The 26,682-nt window shown below is 46.5% G+C and overlaps 1 pseudogene across 1 annotated transcript in view; it reads left to right on the top strand.

Moving 5' to 3' along the window:
• LOC148134737 (uncharacterized) overlaps positions 1–26,682 on the top strand; it is a 191,205-nt pseudogene that overhangs the window by 161,897 nt on the left and 2,626 nt on the right. Inside the window, exon 4 of the transcript XR_015755606.1 lies at positions 9,522–9,644. The product of XR_015755606.1 is annotated as an uncharacterized LOC148134737 (transcript). The remainder of the gene's footprint in view (positions 1–9,521; positions 9,645–26,682) is intronic.

Raw genomic sequence — 26,682 nt, 5'->3', positions numbered from 1 at the left:
TGCTGTGGTTCGTTTGGCCAAGAGCTTGATTTGCAAGTTGTACTAAATTGGGGGAAGGCAAATTTTAACGGTATTTGGCAAGAACATTCAATAGTTGATTGGGAGCAGATACTCACAGGTAAAGGAACAGCTAAAAAATGGGAAGCTGTTCCTTTACCTGGGAGTAAAGAGATAAACAGAGTATAGAACCAAGGTGAAATACAGGGCTGGTAGGTGTAAGATGAAGGAAGCATTCCCATTAGATACGCTGGACAAAAACCCTCTGAACTTGGGACATGAGTTTGTGGAATTTACATTTAAACTAAGAGTCACTGAGCTCTCTGGCTGGGACAGACGAGGCAATATGCAAGCCCAGGGGCAGCAGTCTGGAACAGGGGTAAAATAAGGGAAGGCCCCCACATATGCCTCAGCTCAAAGGAGAAAGTGAGAGCTGCAGATGCTGGCGATCAGAGTCGAAAGTGTGGCACTGAAAAAGCACAGCAGGGCAAGCAACATCCAAGGAGCAGGAGAGTCGACGTTTCAGCCATAAGCCCATCATCAGCAATGTGGGACGGGAGGAAGGGGCCTGAAACATAAATGGGGGTTGGCAGTGGGGCTGGGGTGAAGGTAGCTGGGAAGGTGATAGGTAGATGCAGGTGGTGGGGGGGGCAAGGGTTGATAGATTGGAGGGGAGGGTGGAGTGGATAGGTGGGAAGGAAGATGGACAGATAGGACATGTCAAGAGGGGGTTCTGGGTTGGAGAGTTGGTTCTGGGATGAGGTGGGGGAGGGGAGATGAGAAAACTGGTGAGTTCGATGGTAATGTCGCGTGGTCGGAGGGTCCCACGGTGGAAGATAGAGTCATAGAGAGGTACAGCATGGAAGCAGACTCTTCGGTCCAACCCGTCCATGCCGACCAGATATCCCACCCCAATCTAGTCCCAGCTGCCAGCCCCCAGCCCATATCCCTCCAAACCCTTCCTATTCATATACCCATCCAAATGCCTCTTAAATGTTGCAATTGGACGAGCCTCCACCACATCCTCTGGCAGTTCATTCCATACACGTACAACCCTCTGCGTGATAAAGTTGCCCCTTAAGTCTCTTTGATATCTTTCCCCTCTCACCCTAAACCTATGCCATCTAGTTCTGGACTCTGTGACCCCAGGGAAAAGACTTTGTCTAGTTATCCTATCTATGCCCCTCATAATTCTGTAAACCTCTATATGGTCACCCCTCAGCCTCCGACGCTCCAGGGAAAACAGCCGCTCCCTATAGCTCAGATCCTCCAACCCTGGCAACATCCTTGTAAATCTTTTCTGAACCCTTTCAAGTTTCACAACATCTTTCCGATAGGAAGGAGAGCAGAACTGTACGCAATATTCCAACAGTGGCCTAATCGATGTCCGATACAGCTGCAACATGACCTCCCAACTCCTGTACTCAATACTCTGACCAATAAAGGAAAACATACCAAACGCCTTCTTCACTATCCTATCTACCTGTGACTCCACTTTCAAGGAGCTATGAACTTGAACTCCAAGGTCTCTTTCTTCAGCAACACTCCCTCGGACCTTACCATGAAGTGTATAAGTCCTGCTAAGATTTGCTTTCCCAAAATGCAGCACCTCGCATTTATCTGAATTAAACTCCATCTGTCACTTCTCAGCCTATTGGCCCATCTGGTCCAGATCCTGTCGTAATCTGAGGTAACCCTCTTCGCTGTCCACTACACCTCCAATTTTGGTGTCATCTGCAAACTTATTAACTGTACCTCTTATGCTCGCATCCAAATCATTTATGTAAATGAACAAAAGTAGAGGGCCCAGCAAGTATCCTTGTGACCAGCACTCAACTGGTCATAGGCCTCCAGTCTGAAAAACAACCCTCCAACACCACCCTCTGCCTTCTACTTTTGAGCCAGTTCTGTATCCAAATGGCTAGTTCTCCCTGTATTCCATGAGATCTAATCTTGTTAATCAGTCTCCCATGGGGAACCTTGTTGAACGTCTTACTAAGGTCCATATAGATCACATCTACTGCTCTGCCCTCATCAATCGTCTTTGTTACTTCTTCAAAATACTCAATCAAGTTTGTGAGACATGATTTCCCACGCACAAAGCCATGTTGACTATCCCTAATCAGTCCTTGCCTTTCCAAATACATGTACATCCTGTCCCTCAGGATTCCCTCCAACAACTTGCCCACCACCGAGGTCAGGCTCACCGGTCTATAGTTCCCTGGCTTGTCTTTACTGCCCTTCTTAAACAGTGGCACCACGTTTGCCAACCTCCAGTCTTCCGGCACCTCACCTGTGACTATCGATGATACAAATATCTCAGCAAGAGGCCCAGTAATCACTTCTCTAGCTTCCCACAGAGTTCTCGGGTACACCTGATCAGGTCCTGGGGATCTATCCACCTTTAACCGTTTCAAGACATCCAGCACTTCCTCCTCTGTAATCTGGACATTTTGCAAGATGTCACCATCGATTTCCCTACAGTCTATATCTTCCATATCCTTTTCCACAGTAAATACTGATGCAAAATATTCATTTAGTATCTCCCCCACTTTCTGTGGCTCCACACAAAGGCTGCCGTGCTGATCTTTGAGGGGCCCTATTCTCTCCCTAGTTACCCTTTTGTCCTGAATATATTTGTTAAACCCGTTTGGATTCTCCTTAATTCTATTTGCCAAAGCTATCTCATGTCCCTGTTTTGCTCTCCTGATTTCCCTCTTAAGTGTACTCCTACTTTCTTTATACTCTTCTAAGGATTCATTCGATCTATCCTGTCTGTACCTGACATATGCTTCCTTCTTTTTCTTAACCAAACCCTCAATTCCCTATACCTACCAGCCTTCCCTTTCACCCTAACAGGAATATACTTTCTCTGGATTCTTGTTATCTCATTTCTGAAGGGTTTCCATTTTCCAGCCGTCCCTTTACCTGCAAACATCTGCCTCCAATCAGCTTTTGAAAGTTCTTGCCTAATACATTCAAAATTGACCTTTTTCCAATTTAGAACATCAACTTTTATGTCTGGTCTATCCTTTTCCATCACTATTTTAAAACGAATAGAATTGCAAGAGTTATAGCTGGGGGCAGGGAAATTATGATGCTGTGAGGCATGACTTAGGATGTGTGGCCTGGAAAAGTAAGCTTCAAGGCAAGGGTGTAATTGATATGTGGAGCTTGTTCAAGGAGCAACTATTGAGTGTCCTTGATAAGTATGTACCCGTCCGGCAGGGAGGAAAGGGTCGTGTGAGGAGCCGTGGTTTAACAAGGAATTGGAATCCCTTGTTAAATGGAAGAGGGCGGCCTATGTAAAGATGAGGCGTGAAGGTTCAATTGGGGCGATTGAGAGTTATAAGGTAGCCAGGAAGGACCTGAGGAGAGAGCTAAGAGCAGCAAGGAGGGGACATGAAAGGTCCTTAGTTGGTAGGATTAGGGAAAACCCTAAGGCTTTCTATAGGCATGTCAGGAATAAAAGAATGACCTGGGTAGGAATAGGTCCAGTCAAGGATAGTAGTGGGAAGTTGCGTGTGGAGGCTGAAGAGATTGGGGAGACACTTTTCGTCAGTATTCAATCAGGAACAGGACATTGTTGTCAATGTGAGTACTGAGTCACAATTAAGTAGAATGGATGACTTTGAGGTATGTAGAGAAGAGGTGTTGGAAATTCTGGAAAGGGTGAAAATAGATAAGTCCCCTGGGCCTGATGGCATTTATCCTAGGATTCTCTGGGAAGCAAGGGAGGCGATTGCAGAGGCATTGGCCTTGATTTTTATGTCCTCGTTGTCTACAGGAGTAGTGCCAGAAGATTGGAGGCTAGCAAATGTGGTTCCCTTGTTCAAGAAGGGGAGTAGGGATAACCCTAGTAACTATAGGCCGGTGAGTCTCACTTCTGTTGTGGGCAAAATCTTAGAGAGAATTGTAAGGGATAGGATTTATGAACATCTGGATAGGAATAATGTGATCAAGGATAGTCAGCATGGTTTTGTGAAGGGCAGGTCGTGCCTCACAAACCTTATTGAATTCTTTCAGAAGGTGACTAAGGAGGTGGACGAGGGGAAAGCAGTAGATGTGGTGTATATGGATTTTAGTAAGGCGTTTGATAAGGTTCCCCATGGTAGACGACTGCAAAAAATACGGAGGTATGGCATTGAGGGTGAGTTGGAGGTTTGGATTAGGAGTTGGCTGGCTGGAAGAAGACAGAGGGTAGTAGTTGATGGCAAAAGTTCATCTTGGAGAGTCGTCACTAGCAGTGTTCCGCAAGGATCTGTTTTGGGACCATTGCTGTTTGTCATTTTTATAAATGGAGGAGGGGTTAGAAGGTTGGGTGAGCAAGTTTGCGGATGATACGAAAGTCGGCGGAGTTGTAGACAGTGAGGAAGGATGTGGCAGGTTACAGCGGGATATAGATAAGCTGCAGAACTGGGCAGAAAGGTGGCAAATGGAGTTCAATGTAGGTAAGTGTGAGGTGATTCACTTTGGTAAGAGTAATAAAAAGATGGGGTACTGGGCTAACGGTCGGATACTTGGTAGTGTGGATGAGCAGAGGGATCTGGTGTCCAGGTACACAAATCTTTGAAAGTTGCCACCCAGGTAAATAGTGCGGTGAAGAAGGCATATGGCTTTTATTGGTAGAGGAATTGAGTTCCGGAGTCCTGAGGTCATGTTGCAGTTGTATAAGACTCTGGTGCGGCCGCATCTGGAGTATTTTGTGCAGTTTTGGTCGCCAAACTATAGGAAGGATGTGGAGGCACTGGAACAGGTGCAGAGGAGGTTTACCAGGATGTTGCCTGATATGGTAGAAAGACCGTATGAGGAAAGGCTGAGGCACTTGGGGTTGTTTTCATTGGAGAAAAGAGGTTTAGGGGTGACTTGATAGAGGTGTACAAGATGATTAGGGGTTTAGATAGGGTCGACAGTGAGAATCTTTTTCCACGTATGGAGTCAGCTATTACAAGGGGGCATAGCTTTAAATTAAGGGGGGGTAGGTATAGGACAGATGTTAGGGGTAGGTTCTTTACTCAGCGAGTCGTGAGTTCATGGAATGCCCTGCCAGTAGCAGTGGTGGACTCTCCCTCATTATGGGCATTTAAGCGGGCATTGGATAGGCATATGGAGGATAGTGGGCTAGTGTAGGTTAGGTGGGCTTGGATCGGCGCAACATCGAGGGCCGAAGGGCCTGTACTGCGCTGTATTCTTCTATGTTCTATGTTCTATGGTCGCTGGCCCCAAAGTTATCCCCCACTGACACTTCAGTCACCTGCCCTGCCTTATTTCCCAGGAGTAGGTCAAGTTTTGCACCTTCTCTAGTAGGTACATCCACATAGTGAATCAGAAAATGGTCTGTACACACTTAAGAAATTCATCTCCATCGAAACCTTTAACACTATGGCAGTCGATGTTTGGAAAGTTAAAATCCCCTATTATTCTTACAGAAAGCTGAGATCTCCTTACAAGTTTGTTTCTCAATTTCCCTCTGACTATTGGGGGGATCTATAATACAATCCCAATCAGGTGATCATCCCTTTCTTATTTCTCAGTTCCACCCAAATAACTTCCCTGGATGTATTTCTGGGAATATCCTCCCTTAGCACAGCTGTAATGCTATCCCTTATCAATAATTCCACTCCCCGTCCTCTTTTGCCTCCCTTTCTATCCTTCCTGTAGCATTTGTATCGTGGAACATTCAGCTGCCAGTCCTGCCCATCCCTGAGCCATGTTTCCGTAATTGCTATGATAGCCCAGTCCCATGTTCCTTACCATGCCCTGAGTTCATCTGCCTTCCCTTTTAGGCCCCTTGCATTGAAATAAATGCAGTTTAATTTATTAGTCCTACCTTGTCCCTGCCTGCCCTACTGTTTGACTCTCTTCTGTTCTCAGCTGTACCTGTCTCAGATCGATCTCTTTCCTCACTATCTCCCTGGGTCCCACCTCCCCCCCCATCTTAGTAGTTTAAATCCCCCCAAGCAGTTCTAGCAACTTTCCCTGGCAGTATATTAGTCCCCTTCCAATTTAGGTGCAATCCGTCCTTCTTGTACATGTCACTTCTACCCCAAAGAGATTCCAATGATCCAAAAATGTGAATCCTTCTCTGGTACACCAGCTCCTCAGCCATGCATTCATCTGCTCTAGCCTCCTATTCCTGCCCTGACTAGCTCATAGCACCGGGAGTAATCCAGATATGACTACCCTTGAGGACCTCCTTTTTAAATTCCTGCCTAACTCTCTGTAATCTCCTTTCAGAGTCTCAACCTTTTCCCTTCCAATGTTGTTGGTTCCAATGTGGACAATGACCTCCTGCTGGCCCCTCTCCCCCGTGAGAACATTCTGCACCCTCTCTGAGACATCCTTCATCCCGGCACCAGGGAAACAACACACTATTCTACTTTTTCTCTAGTGACCACATAAACGTCTGTCTGTACCTCTGACTACAGAATCCCCTAACACAATTGATCTCTTGGAAGCCAATGTACCCCTCGTTGCATTAGAGCCAGTCTCAATACCAGAAACTTGGCTGTTCGTGCTACATTCCCCTGACAATCCATCACCCCCTACATTTTCCAAAACAGCTTACCCATTTGAAATGGGTATATCCACAAAAGACTCCTGCACTAGCAGCCTACCTCTCTTACCCTTCCTGGAGTTAACCCATCTGTGTGACTGTATCTGAGACTTTCCCCCTTTTATATAACTGCCATCCATCACATACTGTTGCTGTTGCAAATTCCTCATTGCTTCTATCTGTCTCTCTAACCGATCCACTCGATCTGATTAGATTCGCATCCAACAGCATTTATGGCAGATATAATCCGCAGTAACTCTTAAACTCTCTTTAAACTCCCACATCTGACAAGAAGTACATATCACTGCAAAGGCCTTCACAATCTACAGACCCAGAAAATAACACCGTCTTATTTCTCTACAAACACTGCCCCAGGTTAAATGAATAGCTATGGCTTATATTTTAAGTTTAATCAAGAGACTTTTCTCCAGAAACATATAATCAAGAAAGAATCCACTGTACCCACTACTGCAGCCTTTCTCTTGTACAGACTTAAAACAACAATTAACTTATCAGATTCTGTGCTGTGAACTTCGCCCAACAGTTCCTCCAAGATTAGTTGTGAATTTCACTGTTTGTTAATTTTCCCAGATGCACTCCGATGTCCAGCGATACATGAATTCAAACAGCAAAGGCAGTAACTGTGCTGAGGTGTTCCTCCTCCAGGCGTTGGGTGGCTTGGACTTGGCAGTGGAGGATTCCCAGTGGAGGACGTCCTTGGTGGAGTCAGCGAGGGAGTTGAAGTATTCAGTCACAGGGCAGTGGGGTTTGTTTGGTGCATGTGTCCCAGAGATGTTCCCTGAAACGATCCGCATGGTGGTATCCTGTCTCCGAATGTAGAAGAGACCACATCGGGTGCAACAGACACAATAGATGAGGTGTTTGGATGCACAGAAAAATCTCTGCCAGATGTGGAAGGCTCCTTTGGGGCCTTGATCGGGGGTAAGGGGGGAGATGTGGGTGCAGCTTTTACACCTCTTGCGGTGATAAGGGAAGGTGCCGGGAGTGGAGTGTGGGTTGGTGGGGAGTGTGGACCTAACCAGGAAGTCATGGAGGGAACAGTATCTGCAGACCGCTTCCACATTCGCTCCGTGACTCCCTGATGAGATCCATGCCCCCCACTAACCCCCTCCTCCACTCCCTGCACCTTGCCGTGTCACTGAATGAAGTGTAAAACCTGCACCCACACCTCCCTGCTCACCTCTGTCCAAGGCCCCAAAAGGATCCTTTCGCATCCGGCAGAGATTTTCCTGCACATCCAACCACCTCATCGACTGTCTGTTGCTCTTGATGGTGTCTCCTCTGCATTGAGGATACAGGACGTCAATTTGAGGAATGTTTCAGGGAACATGTCTGGGACACACACACCAAACAACCCCACCACCCTGTGGCTGAACACTTCAATTCCCCCTCCCGCTCTGCCAAGGACATGCAAGTCCTGGACCTCCTCCACTGCCAAATCCAAGCCACCCGACGTCTGGAGGAAAAAAATAGCAGTTTTCTAAGGCAGTTTTAGAAAGTAAGGACAAAATGAGTTGGCACAGGCTTGGAGGGTCGAAGGGCCTGTTCCTATGCTGTGTTGTTCTGTGTTCTTTTGTAGGATCCAAGACCGAAGCAAGCTGCAGCTCCATGAGTTTGTTCCATACCCATTCCACAGAGTGAGTGTCAATACCCCTTTCTAAGAGGAGAGGGAGAGCTATTTGAGATTGTGAAACAGCAGTAATGTTAGTTTCTGGCATTGGAGCAAATAATCAACACTTGACTAGCATTACAGAGGAGAAAGGAATCTGATGATCTGGCTGCTGCAACATTGTTCCATCTGGGATCTTGTTCTGCATCAATTGCCGTCACCCTATCTTTGCAGGCAGTGTGTATTCTAATCAGCTAAAACCTCATCGTGTAAAGTTTTCAAAATGGTCTGGCCTGAAAATTCAACTTTCAGCTGACATGTTTAATGTTTGGATGTTCCTGAGAGAGGAAATAGACAATAGACAAATCCCTGGAATCTTGCTGTGCCATCTCTCTTAGCGTTTTCTTGCTCCGTCTTTTAATTGATCCCGTCTCTTTTTTTCCCAGGGAATTATAGTCACTTAGAAGATCCAAAGAGAGTTTGGGGCAAGGTGAACTTTGAACAAGAGCATCCTCCAAGAGGGCACATGGTCCTGAGGCCTATTCCACCGGCCGCACTCCGTGGGGCCCCACCTCAGTTGTGTCCCTTTATTCCCCCAAAGAGTGGGTGCCTCTGTTGGACCCTGTTTTTTTTTTTAACAGGCCTCTGGTTAACTGGGTCCTGTCAAATTGTGGCCTTGTCATTTTAAAACAGGTTTGAAGCCTGGGGTTAAAGTAACCGAGGTCTTCGGATTTGACACAAACTTCTTAACCCCCACATCCTCACCCGCAGCAAGTGCCTGAGAGACAGGACTTCCCAAATAGAAAATGAAAACCCTAAATATCAAACTGTCTCTTGAAGACTTGTTATAATGTCAGAGTAATAATGTGTGGATGTTAAAATTGACTTTGGGAGTGAGAGCGAGATTTGTAAATGGGAGAGAGACAAGAGAAAGAGAGAGAGGAAAGGAGGGAGAGGCATTTGAAATTGTGAAATAGCAGTTATGTCAGTGCGTATAGTTGCAACAAATATTAAACATTTAAGCAGCCTCCATCAGAAAAATTGAGCAGATCTTACTGCTGACATGTTGCTGTTGTGAGATCCTGCTGTGCTGTGACAGCCTGCGGTAATGCAATCGAAGCAAGGACTGTTTCGATGAACCCATAGTTTTAAGGCTAACCGATGGACCTGGGATTGAAATCCCCAAACTATTTTCTCAATTTGATCATACTTGGGTTTGCTGAGGGATGTTGTGTGTGTAGGAATGAGCTCTTGCTGTGTAATTTGTTTGAAAATCTCCCCCGCTTTCCAGTTCCAATAATCTTTTTCTCTCCCACTCTCTACACCCACCCCTTGCAGGAATTGCTATTTTGAAACTACGACAGGACAAGAAATCCTTCCTTTGGACAGAAGTTTCTTCCAGACGGGACGGGCGGACATCGCCTGAGGCCTGTTCGACAGGCCGCACCCCATGGGGCCCGTGTGAGTTGTGTGTATTTGTTATCCCAAGGTTTGATTTCCTCTGGGACACCCTGGATTTTTAAGGGTCTCTGGTTAACTGAGTCCCAACGGGTTGTGGCTCTGTCATTTTAAAGCAAGTTTGAAGCCTGGGGTTAAAATAACCAGGGCCTTGGGATTTGACACAAATGTGTTAAGTGTCTGACACACTGGACTCCCCAAAGAGGAAATTTAAACCCTGAATGTGAAACTCTCCTTAAAGACTTGGTATAATGTCAGAGTAATGTGTGATGTGTGGGGCAGGATGGAAGAGACACGGATAAAGACAGAGAGAGAGAGAGAGTTATAGCTGGGAGTCACACTGACAGCAGGAAAATCCCAAGAGAGAACTTCAGCAAGTATTCCCACGGTCTGGCCAGTTCTGTGTTTGATGTTAGATTTAGGGACAGACAATCTTCAAGGCTACTGAGGGGTCAATATTTAATGTTTTCAAACTGCACTGATATACATTAGAAAGCATAAAAATGGCTAAAAAGCTTAAAAGGAAACAAGGAATGGGTAAAACTTTCCTGTGCTAGAATTAACATGACAATGTTCAAGGAGATCCAACAAAGTTCAAGTCCTGACATTAACATCTCAATTGGACAGGCAGCTCTCTGGGAAGGGACTGAGAGACATTGCAATGTGTCCGACACATTGGGGTGGAGACAGTGAACCCCTCAGGGAGAATAAATCTGCAGAAGAATGTGTCAAATTAATTCTCAACTCGTTATTTCTCTCTCAGTCGTGAGAGAGAGCAGCTCTCTCTGGTTGAGATTGTCTGTGTGGGGAGAGAGAAAGAGAGAGATAGAGAATAATAAACAGAGTGATAGAACATAGAACAGTACAGCACAGAACAGGCCCTTCAGTCCACGATGTTGTGCCGACTATTGATCCTCATGTGAGGTAAACCTATTGTACGAACTCTCAAATTTCTGCGACAATATGCATGTCCAGCAATCTCTAAAATATCCCCAATGACCTCGCTACCACAACTGCTACCGGCAAGGCATTCCATGCTCTCACAACTCTCTGCGTAAAGAACCCGCCTCTGGCATCCCCTCTACACTTTCCGCCAAACAGCTTAAAGCTATGACCCCTCGTGTTAACAATTTCTGCCGTGGGAAAAAGTTTCTGGCTGTGAGAAACAAAACTCTCACACACTTCAATAATTGCAGTCCGAGACAAAATCTGAATCAGTAGTGTCCTTTATTTTTACACTTGCAAGTGGGTGTGATGTCCAGTGCCAGGCAAGGCAGAGGACATTCACACACCAAATTCAACAAACTCTCGATATTTATATAATTTGGTTCCTACATTTTTTTTCTTATTTCATTGTTTCCCCCCACTGTTTGCATCCTCCACTTCCCTAAGACTGGTCCCGAATCAGTCCTTGCCCTCCTGATTTCCCTCTTAAGTGTACTCCTACTTTCTTTATACTCTTATAAGGATTCACTCGATCTATCATGTCTCTACCTGACATATGCTTCCTTTTTTTTCTTAACCAAATCCTCAATTTCTTCAGTCATCCAGCATTCCCTATACCTACCAGCCTTCCCTTTCACCCTGACAGGAATATACTTTCTCTGGATCCTTGTTATCTCATTTCTGAAGGCTTCCCATTTTCAAGCCGTCCCTTATCCAGGTTGAACTCCATCTGCCACCTCTGAAACAGCATTACAGAAGAGAAAGTAATCAGAATCTCGGGCCAGCTGCTACTGTAGTGCTGGGCTGGGATCGTGCTGTGCAACCATTGCATGGGCAATGCCATTGATGCAGGCAGTGAGTGTTTTACTCAGCAAACGGAAGAGGAAAAAGAAAGGGAGACATTGACACAGAGAGAAAGAAAGAGGGACAGAGAGAGAGAGAGAGACAGTACGAAGCAGAGATAGCACATAGTGGGAGACAGAAATAGAGACAGGAAGAGAGAGGTAAAAACAATGACTGCAGATGCTGGAAACCAGATTCTGGATCAGTGGTGCTGGAAGAGCACAGCAATTCAGGCAGCATCCGAAGACAGGCAAAATCGACGTTGCCTGTCTTCGGATGCTGCCTGAATTGCTGTGCTCTTCCAGCACCACAGGAAGAGAGAGACAGAGACAATGCCAAACAAAGGTGACGGTAACAGTGTCTCAATCTCAAGAGCCTCTGGATTCTAACTGCAGATGTGCTCTTATTATCACCCAGTTGCTCTTTCATCCCAACGGTAGTCCTCTGGGTGGGGGGGTGGTGGTTTCGAATTGGGGAATGTGGTCAGGAGCGCGTGAGGGGGCCACGTGTGAATTGGTGAAGAATCAAGTTTTGGGTTTTCAGAAGGTGCCACAACATGGCAAATGCACAATGGATGGGGCAGGTGCCATGCGTGTGCAGTATGCGAACATACCCAACATTGCCCTCACCCCGATGGCCCCCTTTGTGTGCGGCTGCATCAAGCTGTGTGTAGACCCTTGGTACACAGACACCAATTGTCACCATGGACTGAGGTTCTGCCTGTCCCCAGTGTTTGGAAGGATGGGACTGGCCTCGTTGCCGTGCAACGCTCCAAATGGAGTCACAGAGTCATGGAGCTGGTCAGTACAGATACAGACCCTTTGGTCCAACTCATCCATTAAGACCAAATATCCTCAATTACTCCTGTCCCATTTGCTCGTATTTCACCCATATCCCTCCAAACTCTTCCTATTAACATACCCCTTCCAGGTGCCTTTTCAATCCACCACTTCCTCTGGCAGCTCATTCCATCCATGCACCACATCTGCGTGAAAACGTTGCCCCTTCTATCTTTCCCCTCTCCTTAAACCTCCAGTTCGGAAGTCCCCCAACACCGGGGAAAAGTCTTTAGCTCTTCACCCTGTCCATGCCCCTCATAATTTTATAAACTTCTGTAAGGTCACCCCTGAGCCTCCGGTGCTCCAGGCAAAATAGCCCCAGTCTATTCAGCCTCTCCCTATAGCTCAAACTCTCCAACCCTGGCCACATCCTCATAAATCGTTTCTGAGCCCTTTAAAATTTCACAACATACAGCAGGAAAACCAGAAGTGAACACAGTATTCCAAACATGGCCAAACCAATGTCCTATACAGCCACAACATGACCTTCCAACTCCTATACTCAATGCTCTGACCAATAGAGGAAAGCATACCAAACGCATTCTTCACTATCCTATTTATCTGCAACTCCACTATCAAAGAACTCTGAACCTGCACTCCAAGGTCTCTTTGTTGAGCAACACTCCCCAGGACCTTACCATTAACTGTGTCGGTCCTGCCTGATTTACCTTCCCAAAATACTGCACCTTACGTTTATCTAAATTAAATCCATCTGCCACTGCTCAGCCCGCTGGCCCATCTGATCGAGATTCCATTGGACTCTGAGGGAAAGCTTCTTCCCTGTCCACTGCACCTCCAACTTTAGTATCATCCGCAATTTAGGAACTATGCCTCTTATGTTCACAACCAAGTCATTTATGTAACTGACAGAACTCAGTGGAACACTACTGGTCATAGGCCTCCAGACTGAAAAATAACCAACACCCTCTGTCTCCTCCCTTTGAGTCAATTCCACATCAAAATGGCTAGTTCTCCCTCTATTCCACATGATCTAACCCCGCTAAACAGGCTACCATGAGGAACCTTGTCAAGTGCCTTACTGAAGTCCATATAGATTAAGACCACCGCTCTGCTTTCATCAATCCTCTTCGACAATTCTTCAAAAAAATCAGGTCAGTGAGACACGAGTTCCCATGCACAAAGCCATATTGCCTATCCCGAATCAGTCCTTGCCTTTCCAAATTCATGTAAGTGCTGTCCCTCAGAATTCCCTCCAACAACCTTCCCACCACTGATTTCAGGCTCACCAGTGTCTAATTTCCTGGATTTTCCTTCCCATCTTTCCCATCCACGTTAGCCAACCTCCAGTCTTCCGGCACCTCACCTGTGGTTATCGATGAAACGTGTATCTCAGCAAGTGGCCCCTGACATTACTTCCCTAACTTCCCACAGATTTCTCAGGTACACCTGATCAGGTTCTAGGTGTTCATCATCCTTTCTGTGATTTAAGACATCCAGCTCCTCCTCCCTCTGTAATGTGGACATTGTTCAAGATGTCGCCATTTATTTCTCCAATTCTCTGGTTTTCATATCCTTTTCCGAAGTGAACACGGAGGCAAAATATTCATTTAGTATCTCCCCTATCTCCTGCAATTCCACACATAGGCTGATCTTACAGGGGCCCTATTCTCTCCCTCGTTACTTCTTTGTTCTCAATGTATGTGTAAAAATCCCTTTGGATTCTTCTTAACCCGATTGCCAAAGCTATCCCATGTTCCCTTTTTGCCCTCCTGAATTCCCTCTTAAATATACTTGCACTGCCTTTATACTCTTCAAGGGATTCACTCAAACCCTGCTGTCTATTCCTGACGTATGCTGCCTTCTTTTTCGTGACTAAAACCTTACCTTCTCCAGTCCTCCAGCACTCCCTGCCCCTATGTAGGGAGTGAGGGTCAGTTTATTATCCAACAGCTCCCTGGTCTGACAATGGGCTTATGTGGTGAGACATGGTGTGGTGAAAAACACGGTATGGAGATGCTTCAGAGGCAAAGAAAATTCCGATTTTATTAAAACATTGCCAGGTAAATGAATATTTTGAAAAAAACAGTGCGATGCATCAAGTGAAATGAGACTTATCTGACTGCTGTTAACTCCCCAGTTACACCTTGCAGCCTTGACTTGGTACAATGGGGTTTGAATTACAGAGAGCTGTTAATTACTGAATGATAGGGGAAAGGAGAGAGAGAGAGAATGTGACAGAGAGTAAACACGAATCCCGGGATCTTCTCATACTTACCTCCCTTGGAGACTGCCCTGCACTGTCAGCCCTGTAGCCCACCCTTTCTCCCCTCTCTTACTGAGCTGGGACAGAGGGTCTCGATGACCTTCTGCTCGCCCCAGAGTGGCTTGTGTTGGTTTGGAGAGTGGTGGGTGTCGCTGGCACTGCCCGAGTCAGCTCTCCACTCAGTAGGTGGAGGGTTGTGGATAAGAAGATTGCTCGCTCTCCTTCTTTTCCTGAGTCTGTGACTGGCTGTAACCGATTCCCTTGATGCTGGCTGGACCTCTTACTGAACAAACCCCAGAGATTAGGGTTCCCCAGTTATACTGGCTGGAGGTTTCCTGCCAAATCTGCATTGGATCACTGAGCTGCTGTTTCTCCTCTCGAGGCTGAATGAACTTCCTGAGTATTCGATGAGTGTGAATGGTTCTCCAATTAAAGTCAGTGGGTGTACCATAATTTTGAATGTCCATTATTTCTCTTCGAGGGGTGCAGGTTAAGGTGTTGCTGATAGTGTGATAGCCTTCCCATTCAAGACAAACAGGTTTGCATGTCAGGTGTGGAGTGTTCTGGATCTCTGCGTCCGAGCAAATGATTATAAGTTGAATGGTTATGTAATTTTGCAAGCTGTAGAATGTCTCTGTTGTTTGCTCTGCAGGCTGGTGCTCATTGTCTTTTAGAGTGTGGTGCTAGAAAAGCATAGCAGGTCAGGCAGCATCTGAGGAGGAAGACAGTCGATGTTTCAGGCATAATCCCCTCATCAGGAATAAGGGGCTGGGGGAAGGGGGCTGAGAAATGAATATGACGGTGGGAGTGGAGCTGGGGAAGGTAGCTAGGTAAGTGATAGGTGGGTGTAGGTGAGGGGATGATGGTGATAGGTCGGAGCAGAGGGTGGAGTGGATAGGTGGGGAGGAAGATGGACAGGTAGGATAGTTCAAGACGGCAGTGCTGAGTTGGAGGGTTGGTTCTGGTAAGAGGTGGAGTGGAGGTGAGATGAGGAAACTGGTGAAGTCGATGTTCATGCCATGTGTTGAAGTGGTCAGCTACAGGGCGGTGGGGTTATTTGGTGCATGTGTCCCAGTGATTTTCCCTGAAACGTTCCTCAAGTTGGCATCCTGTCTCCCCATTGTAGAGGAGACACCATCAAGAGCAACAGACACAGTAGATGAGGTGGTTGGATGTGCAGGAAAATCTCTGCGGAATGTGAAGGGATCCTTTGGGGCCTTGGACAGAGTGAGCAGGGAGGTGTGGGGACAGGTTTTACATTTCGTACTGTGGCAGGGCAAGGTGCTGGGAGTGGAGGAGGGGGTTAGTGGGGGGCATGGACCTCACCAGGGAGTCACGGAGTGAATGTTGAGGCGGTCCACAGAGATTTTTTCCTCCGTGACTCCCTGGTTAGGTCCACACTTCCCACTAACCCATTCTCCCCTCCACTTGTCACTGCAAGAGGTGTAAAGCCTGCGTCCACACCTCCAACAAAGGCCCCAAAGGATCCTTCCACATCCAGCAGAGATTTTCCTGCACATCCAAACACCTCATCTGCGGTGTCTGTTGCACTCGATCAGTTCCGGGAACATCTCTGGGACACATGCACAAACAAACCCCACTGCCCTGTGGCTGAACGGTTCAACTCCCCCTCCCACTCTGCCAAGAACATGCAGGTGCTGGGACCCCTCCACTGCCAAATCCAGGTACTGCCTGACCTGCTGTGTTTTTCCAGTGCCACACTTTTCATCTCTGATTGCCTGTATCGGCAGTCCTCACTTTCTCCTTTATTGTCTTTGAGCTGATGCATTTGTGGGGGCCTTCCTTTATCTTACCCCTGTTCCAGACTGCTGCCCCTGAGCTTGCATATTGCCTCGTCTGTCTCAGCGACTCTTAGTTTAAATGTGAATTCCACAAATTCATGTCCCAAGTTCAGAGGGTTTTTGTCCAGGGTATCTAATGGGAATGTTTACTCCACCTTACACCTTGTTTCTGTACTCTGATTATCTCATTTTTGATGGCTTTCTGTTTTTTTAGCTGTTCCTTTACCTGCAAGTATCTGCTACCAATCAACTATTGAATGTTCTTGCCAAACACCATCAAAATTTGCCTTCTTCCAATTTAGTGCAACTTGCAAAACAATCTCTTGGCCAAACGAGCCACAGCACATTTAAAACCATCTCTTAAGTCAACAGGGATAGACTGTAAAATGCAAATGCAATCCAATCCGATTTGCATGTTCCCTTGCTTCGGACTCATTTGATGATTACATTCTCGTGGCTGGTTCCAGATTCTCCTCGAGGCAAGACATTTATTCACTATCCAACAATTCAATGTGTGTGTTTAACTAAATAAACTACTTTTTTTTAAATGAGTGAAATAGGGTTTTGTGTGCAAGGCTACAGTCCGAAGTGAATACTTCATCTGATCAGCGATAATGTATACTTTACTCAAAGACACAACCCAGCTGACATCTGGCAAGTGGACAACCTGACAGTGAAACATTGCCTCCCCACTGCTCCTGATAATGTGACAGGCTGTATACTCTGTAGTCTGCGTAGCTAGCAATTAAATCAAAGATTTTAACTGTTGCATCATTTATAACAAATTTAAGTTCCAATCATGAGAAAACAGCTCAAAAATATCTGATCATGGAATCCAGGGGAAGGTAAAGGTTGTTGTTAATTAAAGGAAGACGGGTATAAAGCTGATGTTGCGTGGGAGGGGCATCTTGTGGTACAGTGGTGGTGTCCCTACCCATGCTCCAGAGGTGTGTGTTAACATCTCTGAACAGGTTGATTCTAAAAAGGTTAATTTTTAAAAAAATTCTACATAAAAAAATTCTACATAAAAAGCTGACGTTAAAGCTGCCTGTGGATTCGAAACACTTTCGAATTCAGTAAAACAGGATTAACAAAATAATGCATTGAGAGAGAAAACAACATGAAATTAAACTAGTGAGAGACAAAAACATGTGTTTGAAATAGCTTTCTCAAGATAAAGCAAAAGGTGATCAGAAAAGACATATTGGCAGAGGCAGGAAAACCTGCAATTGGGATGGTGTGAATAACAGAGAAATAAAGATGATATTTTGGGTCTGTCTTCAGAGAGGAACATTCACTCCACTTCTCAATAATACAATAGAAGCAATGTCCTAGTGAAAATGAGCAGATCGCTGAATTGGTCATGAGTGAACAGAATTAGTACTGGGAAATTAATATAATCCCAGAATCTGAAGATCAACATTCAAAATCCTCAGAATATTGGTTGCAGTGATCATGATCTTTGACTGCCACTCCGGTACATATTTGTGTGTTCTGATCATGTTTTGCTTCACCTATAGAAAGCTTTTTCAAACATTTTCATCTCTCTCACTGGTTTAATTTGATGTAGTTTTCTCTCAATGCATTTTTTTTAGTCCGACTGTACTGAATTTAAAAAGATATTCTGAATCCCCATTTTTTAAAGCACCTTGTTCATTCCCAGTGCATCACAAGATGTCACCCCTTCCGCAACATCATCATTATACACCTCTTCCTTTAATTAACAACAATCTTTACCTTTCCTGTATTCCATGAGTAGATCTTGTTGAGCTTTTGCTCATGATTGGAATTTAAATTTGTTACAAATGATGAAACAGTTAAATCTTTGACTACAGTGTATACAGCCTGTCACATTATCAGGAGCAGTGGGGAGGCAATGCTTCACTGTCAGGTTGTCCACTTGCCAGATGTCAGCTGGGTTGTGTCTTTGAATAAAGTGTACATTATCGCTGATCTTAAGAGGGAAGGGTATGCTGCCAGTGGAGAGATCAATATGAAAATATTTCTTCAGATGAAGTACTTGCTTCTGACAGTAAGTATTGCATGCAAGATTATTTACCTCATTTAAAAAATACAGGTAGAGTTTATTTAATTAAACACACACATTGAGTTGTTGGTTGATTCGATTCGATCAGATCCCCCTCGGTAAGGAAACAGGCCCTTTGGCCCAATAAGTCCATACCAACCCTCCAAAGAGCAATCCACCCAGTCCAATTCCCCTACATTTACCCTTGACACTATGGGTAATTTAGCATTGCCAATTCACCGGGCATGCACGTCTTTGGTTGTGGGAAAAAAACAGAGCACCCGGAGAAAGCCCACACAGACACAGGGAGAACGTACAAATTCCACACAGACAGTTGCCCGAGGCTGGGATCGAACCCGGGTCCCTGGCACTGTGAGGCAGCAGTGCTCACCACTGAGCCACCGTACCCACTCTAAAAGTCAGAAATACTGACATTTGTAAACTTGATCAGCTTCATAGAATCCCTACAGTGGGGAAGCAGGCCATTCGGTCCACACTGACACACCAAACAGTGCCTGACCTACACCCAGCCCATTCCCCTGGCTAACTCACCTAGCTTCCACATCCCTGGACGCTGTAGGCATGGCCAATCCACCCTAATCTGTACATCTTTGGACTATGGGAGGAAACACACACAGACATGGGAAGAATGTGCAAACTTCATACAGACAGTTACCTGAGGCTGGGATTGAACCCAGGTCCCTGGCACTGTAAGGCAGCAGTGCTCACCACTGAGCCACCAGACCACCCAAAGCAGTGGTTGTTGAATCAATGTCTCACCTTGAGGAGAATTTGGAATCAGCCGCCAGAGTATTGGCATTAAATTGGTTTGAAGCAAAGGAACATGCAAATGGAATCAAATTGTTTTTACACTTTGCATTCTATCCCTGTTGACATAAGAAGTGGGTGGACGTGCTGTGGTTCATTTGGTCAACATGATTGTTTTGCAAGATGTAAATGTCTGGCCGACTCAAAAGAAGGAGTGGCCCAACGGGGACAGCGACATAAATTGAGGGCTGAAGGACAGAGTCATTAACTGGTTCAGAGAAGAGGTGGTTCAGGTTGGTGAAAAGTTTTTATGCCTCTCTGTCTGTTTCTCTTCACTTGGCTCTCTCTCTTTTTCTCTCTCACTGTCTCCCACTCTGCCTCTCTCTCGCTCTGCCTCTCTCTCGCTATCATTGTCCCTCTCCCTCTCTTGCTCTTTCTGTCTCAGTGCCTCTCTCCGTCGGTCTCATTCTCTTTCACTGATTCTCCCTCTCTCGCACTCTGTCTGTCTATCTCTTACGCTGTTTCTCTTCCTCTCCCACTGTATCTTTCTCTCTCAATGTCTCTCTCTCTCGCTCTCACTGTCTCTGTCACTCTTCTCTCTCACTGTCTTGTTGTCTCCCTCAATGAATCTCTCTCTCACTCTCTCTCTCTGTTCCTTTTTCTTGCTCGTTCCCCCACTCTCTCTCATATGTCTCTGTGTACTCTGCTTCTGAATTCCTCTCTCTCTCTGTCCTTCAGTATGTCTCTTGTCTCTCTCTCTCTCTCTTTTAAACAGTCTCTCTCTCACACTATTGATCTCACTCTGTCCCTCTTTCTCATTCTTTCTGTGTTTCTCTCTCTTGTGCTTTCTGTCTCTATCTCTCCCTCTCGCTCTTTCAGCCGCAGTAACTCTCCCTCTCTCTGTCGAACTGACTCTAACTTCCTCATTCTCTGTCTCCCTCTCTCTCCCTCACTGTATCTCTCCCACTGTCTTTCTTTCTCAGTGACTCTCTCTCTGCCACAGTCTCCCACTCTCTCTTTCTGAGTCTCTCACTGTCTCTGTCACTCCCCCTCCCTCACACTGTCTTGCTTTCTCCCTCAGGATGTCTCTCTTTGACGCACATGCTGTCTCTCTCTCCCTCTCTCACTGACTCTATTCCTCATTCTTACTTCCCCCTCTCTCTCATGTCTTTCTCTGTCTCTCTCTCTCTCTCACTGACTCTTTCAGTTCCTCATTCTTCCTTCAGCCCCCTCTCTCTCATGTCTCTCTATCTTTCTCTCCTGTATCTCTCTGTTTCTACTCTGTCTCTGACTCGCTCTGTCTCACTCTCTCTGTCCTTCACATTACCTCTCTCTCACACTCTCTCTCTCTCTCATTTTTGATCTCTTGCTGTCACTCTCTCTGTCAGTATTTCTTGTTCTTTCACCATCTATGTCTCTCTCACTCTTTTTTGCGTCTCTCTCTTCCTCTAGCGCTCTCACTGTCTCTTTCTCTCTTTCTGCCTCTTAGTCGCTCACTAACTCCCTCTCTCTCACACACATATTCTTTGTCTCTATCTGTCTCTCATTCCCTGTCTGCCTCTCACTCTCTTTCTCACTCTTTCCTTCTCTGCCTCTCACACTCTGTCTTTTTCTCTCTGCTACTGTCTCTGTCTCACCTCCTCTCTCTCTGTCCTTCTTTCCCATTCTGCATCTTTGAATGTCTGTCTTCTGTCTCTGTCTCTCTCACAAACTGTTTCTCTCATTGTCTGTGTCTGTGTCTCTTTCTCTCACTGTTTCTCCACGTCTGTCTGGTTTTCTCTCTCACTCTGTCTGTCAGCCCGCCTCTCTCTCTTCCCCCCCCCCCCCCCCCCCCACCCCATTTGTCTCTCGTTATCTGAAGCAGGTGGCTGAAGTCATAACATTATATTTATAATTACTGGGTTTCACAAGGTAATGTAAGAGAAGTGTGGAAAAGGTCCTGTTTGAACCATTGAATTCTAATTCTTCAAGCACAATATTTGGATAGATGGTAAATGATATTTTCCAGCTGTACTGTGGGTAGGGTGGTGCACACCAGTGTGATCGATACCAACAACACTCCGAGCAAATGCCTGCAGGTCAGGGAACATCAGCTCAGTGCTAATGTAATGGAGTCTGAACTTCGATCATTCCGATGTCTCATTGAGGAGGTGATTATCTGGACATTGTGTTCCAGGAGGCAGAAGCCTATGCTTGGATTTGCACTTTGGAAGTATCTGTGCTCAGAGATAGTACAGTGTCTGGAGGGAAGTGCAGTTTTCGAACCTCTGAGTGGAAAAACCTCAGCTTTTGCACTTTGGTGTGTTCACTGGCTAAATCAACTCTTATTATCCATCCCTAACTGTCTTTGTAATGAATACGGTGAACCACGAATTAATGGCAGCATCTGTGGGAAGAAACCAGAGTTAATGCTTCGAGTCTGTTGACCCTTCATCAGAACAGATAGCAGCAGGGAATAAGGGATATTTATAGTGAAGAGCTGAAAATGTGTTGCTGAAAAAGCGCAGCCTGTCAGGCAGCATCCAAGGAACAGGAGAATCGACGTTTCGGGCATAAGCCCTTCTTCAGGGATGAGGAAAGTGTGTCCAGCAGGCTAAGATAAAAGGTAGGGAGGAGGGACTTGGGGGAGAGGTGTTGGAAATGGGATAGGTGGAAGGAGGTCAAGGTGAGGGAGATAGGCCGGAGTGGGGTAGTGGCGGAGAGGTCAGGAAGAAGATTGCAGGTTAGGAAGGCGGTGCTGAGTTCGAGGGATTTGACTGAGACAAGGTGGGGGGAGGGGAAATGAGGAAACTGGAGAAATCTGAGTTCATCCCTTGTGGTTGGAGGGTTCCTAGGCGGAAGATGAGGCGCTCTTCCTCCAACCGTCATGTTGCTGTGGTCTGGCGATGGAGGAGTCCAAGGACCTGCATGTCCTTGGTGGAGTGGGAGGGGGAGTTGAAGTGTTGAGCCATGGGGTGGTTGGTTTGGTTGGTCCGGGTGTCCCAGAGGTGTTCTCTGAAACGTTCCGCAAGTAGGCGGCCTGTCTCCCCAATATAGAGGAGGCCACATCAGGTGCAGAGGATGCAATAAATGATGTGTGTGGAGGTGCAGGTGAATTTGTGGCGGATATGGAAGGATCCCATGGGGCCTTGGAGGGAAGGAAGAGGGGAGGTGTGGGCGTAAGTTTAGCATTTCTTGCGGTTGCAGGGGAAGGTGCCGGGGTGGAGGTTGGGTTGGTGGGGGGGGTGGACCTGACGAGGGAGTCACGGAGGGAGTGGTCTTTTCGGAACGCTGATAGAGGAGGGGTGGGAAATATATCCCTGGTGGTGGGGTCTGTTTGGAGGTTGCGGAAATGACGGCGGATGATACGCTGTATATGGAGGTTGATGGGGTGGTTGGTGAGGACCAGTGGGGTTCTGTCCTGGTGGCGGCTGGAGGGGCAGGGCTCAAGGGCGGAGGAGCGGGAAGTGGAGAAGATGCGGTGGATGGCATCGTCGACCACATCTGGGGGGAAATTGTGGTCTTTGAAGAAGGAGGCCATCTGGGTTGTATGGTTTTGGAACTGGTCCTCCTGGGAGTAGATGCGGCGGAGACGAAGGAATTGGGAATATGGGGTGGCGTTTTTACAGGGGGCAGGGTGGGAGGAGGTGCAGTCTAAGTAGTTGTGGGAGTCGGTCGGTTTATAGTAAATGTCCGTGTTGATTCGCCCGAGATAGAAATGGAAAGGTCGAGGAAGGGGAGGGAGGAGTCTGAGACGGTCCAGGTGAATTTGAGGTCGGGGTGGAAGGTGTTGATAAAGTGGATGAACTGTTCAACCTCCTCCTCGTTCAACAGTCATCGATGTATCGGAGGAAAAGGTGAGGGGTGGTGCCAATGTAGCTGCGGAAGATAGACTGTTCCACATATCCTACGAAGAGGCAGGCATAGCTGGGGCCCATGCGGGTGCCCATGGCTACTCCTTTGGTTTGGAGGAAGTGGGAGGATTGGAAAGAGAAGTTGTTCAGGGTGAGGACCAGTTCAGTCAGTCGAAGGAGGGTGTCAGTGGAAGGGTACTGGTTTGTACGGCGGGAAAGGAAGAAGCGGAGGGCTTTCAGTCCTTCGTGATAGGGAATGGAGGTGTACAGGGACTGGATGTCCATGGTGAAGATAAGGCGTTGGGGACCGGGGAAGCGAAAATCATGGAGGAGGTGGAGGGTGTGGATGCAATAAATGATGTGTGTGGAGATGCAGGTGAATGTGTGGCGGATATGGAAGTATCCCTTGGGGCCTTGGAGGGAGGTAAGGGGGGAGGTGTGGGCGCAAGTTTTGCATTTCTTGCGGTTGCAGGGGAAGGTGCCGGGAGTGCGGATGCAATAAATGATGTGTGTGGAGGTGCAGGTGAATTTGTGGCGGAGAGAGACAGATACATGGAAAAGAAATGGATAGGCCACCCGATGTGGCCTCCTCTGTATTGGGGGCACCCGATGTGGCCTCCTCTATATTGGGGAGATAGGCCGCCTACTGCACCCGATGTGGCCTCCTCTATATTGGGGAGACAGGCCGCCTACTGCACCCGATGTGGCCTCCTCTATATTGGGGAGACAGGCCGCCTACTTGCGGAACGTTTCAGAGAACACCTCTGGGACACCTGGACCAACCAACCCAACCACCCCATGGCTCAACACTTCAATTCCCCCTCCCACTCCACCAAGGATATGCAGGTCCTTGGACTCCTCCATCGCCAGACCATAGCAACATGACGGTTGGAAGAAGAACGCCTCATCTTCCGCCTAGGAACCCTCCAACCACAAGGGATGAACTCAGATTTCTCCAGTTTCCTCATTTCCCCTCCCCCCACCTTGTCTCAGTCAAATCCCTCGAACTCAGCACCGCCTTCCTAACCTGCAATCTTCTTCCTGACCTCTCTGCCCCCACCCCACTCCGGCCTATCACCCTCACCTTGACCTCCTTCCACCTATCACATCTTCAACGCCCCTCCCCCAAGTCCCTCCTCCCTACCTTTTATCTTAGCCTGCTAGACACACCTTCCTCATTCCTGAAGAAGGGCTTATGCCCGAAACGTTGATTCTCCTGTTCCTTGGATGCTGCCTGACCTGCTGCGCTTTTCCAGCAACACATTTCCAGCTCTGATCTCCAGCATCTGCAGTCCTCACTTTCTCCTCGAAGATGTTTTCCCATATTTATAGTGAAGTCTGGGTTGGGTGTGCTGTGGGGGGAAAGGGGAGATCTGAGTGGATAGCTGGAGATGAAGCCCAGAGAGAGAGAGAGAGAGATGTGTGTGTTAACATGCGCATTTAAGAGGGATTGGTTCTGTTCTGTTTCTTTTCAAGAGATGCTGGGATGTCTGCTCCATGGAAAGCAGAGTAAGTAGCTTTTATTTTGTTACAGACCAGGCCAGAACCCCTCAAAATGTTTTAAGAAGGTAGCCGAGACCCTAACTTCATCCTGTTTTAAAGGCAGATGTGAAGTGGATATTCCCGGTGAAAAGCAATTGCTCAAATAACTGAGCTTTAAGCAAAACAGAATTTATTTAAACCCTACAGTTGAAACACAAACTAAACAAAACGGAATTTAAAATAACCAAACTATGGAAAACATTAACCAACACAATACAGTAACTCCTACTAGGTAACTGGTCCAGTACAGCAACACCTCGTCAACACACCCCTTGGCAAAAAGGTAAATTGCAACACAGCTTCTTACGGAGAGGGGGGAATAACTTCCAAAGCGATTTCAGAGAGAAAGGCAATCAGGAATCATCTGCTGAAGTTTTCAATCTTCCTTGGAATCCATCATCTTCAGACTGCCTGCTAAACAAAACTCCAAAAAAAAACCCTGAACTGGGAGAACTGGCCACTTCTCTGAAGTTGTTAAACTCGGCTCTTTCCAGAGCCATCAGCACCTCTGCCTTTAAGACGTCTCTTGAAAAAAACCCGAGGACAAAACAACCTTGTGAAAGTGAGAGCAGTGTCACAGTTTAAGGGAAAGGACCGACGCATGAATGGGTGCAGTGAGCCTCACGCACAGACCCAGGGTTTTAGGGGTTGCTTTCAGTTGTTGAAGTTGGGGGTTTTGTAATTGAAGCTGCCAGATACAGGTCTCTCTCCCTCTCCCTGCTGCCAGATTCCTGTTGTTAGTGTTCCTTCTCCTGGACGAGAATCTGCTGGATATTCCTTGGCCAAGGTTGCATTTATGCGATGTTGGTATACTAGGACATTGATGAGTATAAGTTAAATAATACATTATTTTGTTAAGTATTTCGACAGAATTAAAATTAGCCATTTTTTTGTTTTGCGTATTTTCTAACTGTGGGGTAAGAACGAAGTGTCTTTTGCTTAAATCCGATGAGATTGACCAATCAAATCACATCCGGAATGCAGCACCTTAAACTAGCCTCAAAATAAGATAACGGTTACAGTCTCGGCTATCCCCATAATAGTCTTTATGGTCTGTTCCACAAAATACGAAAGGGCTGGGTAAACAAGGAGATAATGGAGAGCAGGCCAGGATAGAAGAAAAGTTGAATATGTGATAATAGATGCTAAGAATAGGAGAGAATGGACAATGAAACAAAGGGTGACCTTCCCATCAGCCCTGCTCCATCTTCCGATATGATCCTGGCTGATCCTTTATCACGCAGTCACATACCTGTTCTTTTCTCAGACCCACTGACACTTTTAGCTCCTGGAAATCAATATGGTTCTTTCTTTAAAAAAAAACAGTGACTTTGCCTCCAGAGCCTTTTGTGGTAGAGGTCTCCAGATGGTCACCATTGTCTGAGTGAAGACATTTCTCAGCATCTCAGTCAGAAATGGTGTCCCGTGTGTATGCTGAGACCCTGGCCCCTTTCTCTGGATTCCCACGCCGGGGAAACATCATCATTGCATCCTGAGCCCTGTCAGAATCCTATACACATCAGTGAGACACTTCACCTTCTGATACCATCAAGTGAATGCCGGCCCACCCAACCCCAACATTCCTCATAGGACCAACCTGGCATAGCAACAATTATTCTGATAAACCCTTACTGCTGTCTCCTCGCAGTAGGTATTAATTTCCATAGGTACTTGAATCAAGAATGTACAAAATACTCCAGATGTGGTCTCACCAACTGGATAAGCTTTCAAGCTGTACTGAAATCCACAGCCAATGAAGGCCAACATGCTGTTTGTCTTTCTAACATGTTGCTATTCAGTTGCATCTTCATTTTGAATTTCAGTGACCTCTGGAAAAGGACATCCATAGATTCATACAGCATGGAAAAGACCCTTCGGTGCAATGTGTCCACACTCATCAGGTTTCCCAAACTAATCTAGTTCCATTACGCTGCATTTGGCCCATATCTCTCTGAACATTTCCTATCCATGTATCTGTCCAATTGTCTTTTAAATGTTGTAACTGTACATGCATCTCCCTCTTCTTCTGGCAGTTCAACCCACACACGAACCACCCTCTATGTAACAATGTTGCCCTTCAGGTCCCTTTTAAATCTCTCTCCTCTCACCTAAACACTGTGCCCTCCAGTTATGAACTCCCCTATCTTCAGAAAAAGACCCTTGCTATTCACCTCATCTACGCCCCTCATGATTTTTCAACCTCTCTAAGGTCACCCCTC

The sequence above is a fragment of the Chiloscyllium plagiosum genome, unplaced genomic scaffold, assembly GCF_037043375.1.
Source record: "Chiloscyllium plagiosum isolate Xiang-an unplaced genomic scaffold, Cpla_swu_hap1 HiC_scaffold_52, whole genome shotgun sequence".
NCBI classification, from domain to species: domain Eukaryota; kingdom Metazoa; phylum Chordata; class Chondrichthyes; order Orectolobiformes; family Hemiscylliidae; genus Chiloscyllium; species Chiloscyllium plagiosum.
The sequence above is the reverse complement of the archived record's forward strand: the minus strand, read 5'-3'. Positions and strand labels throughout refer to the sequence as shown.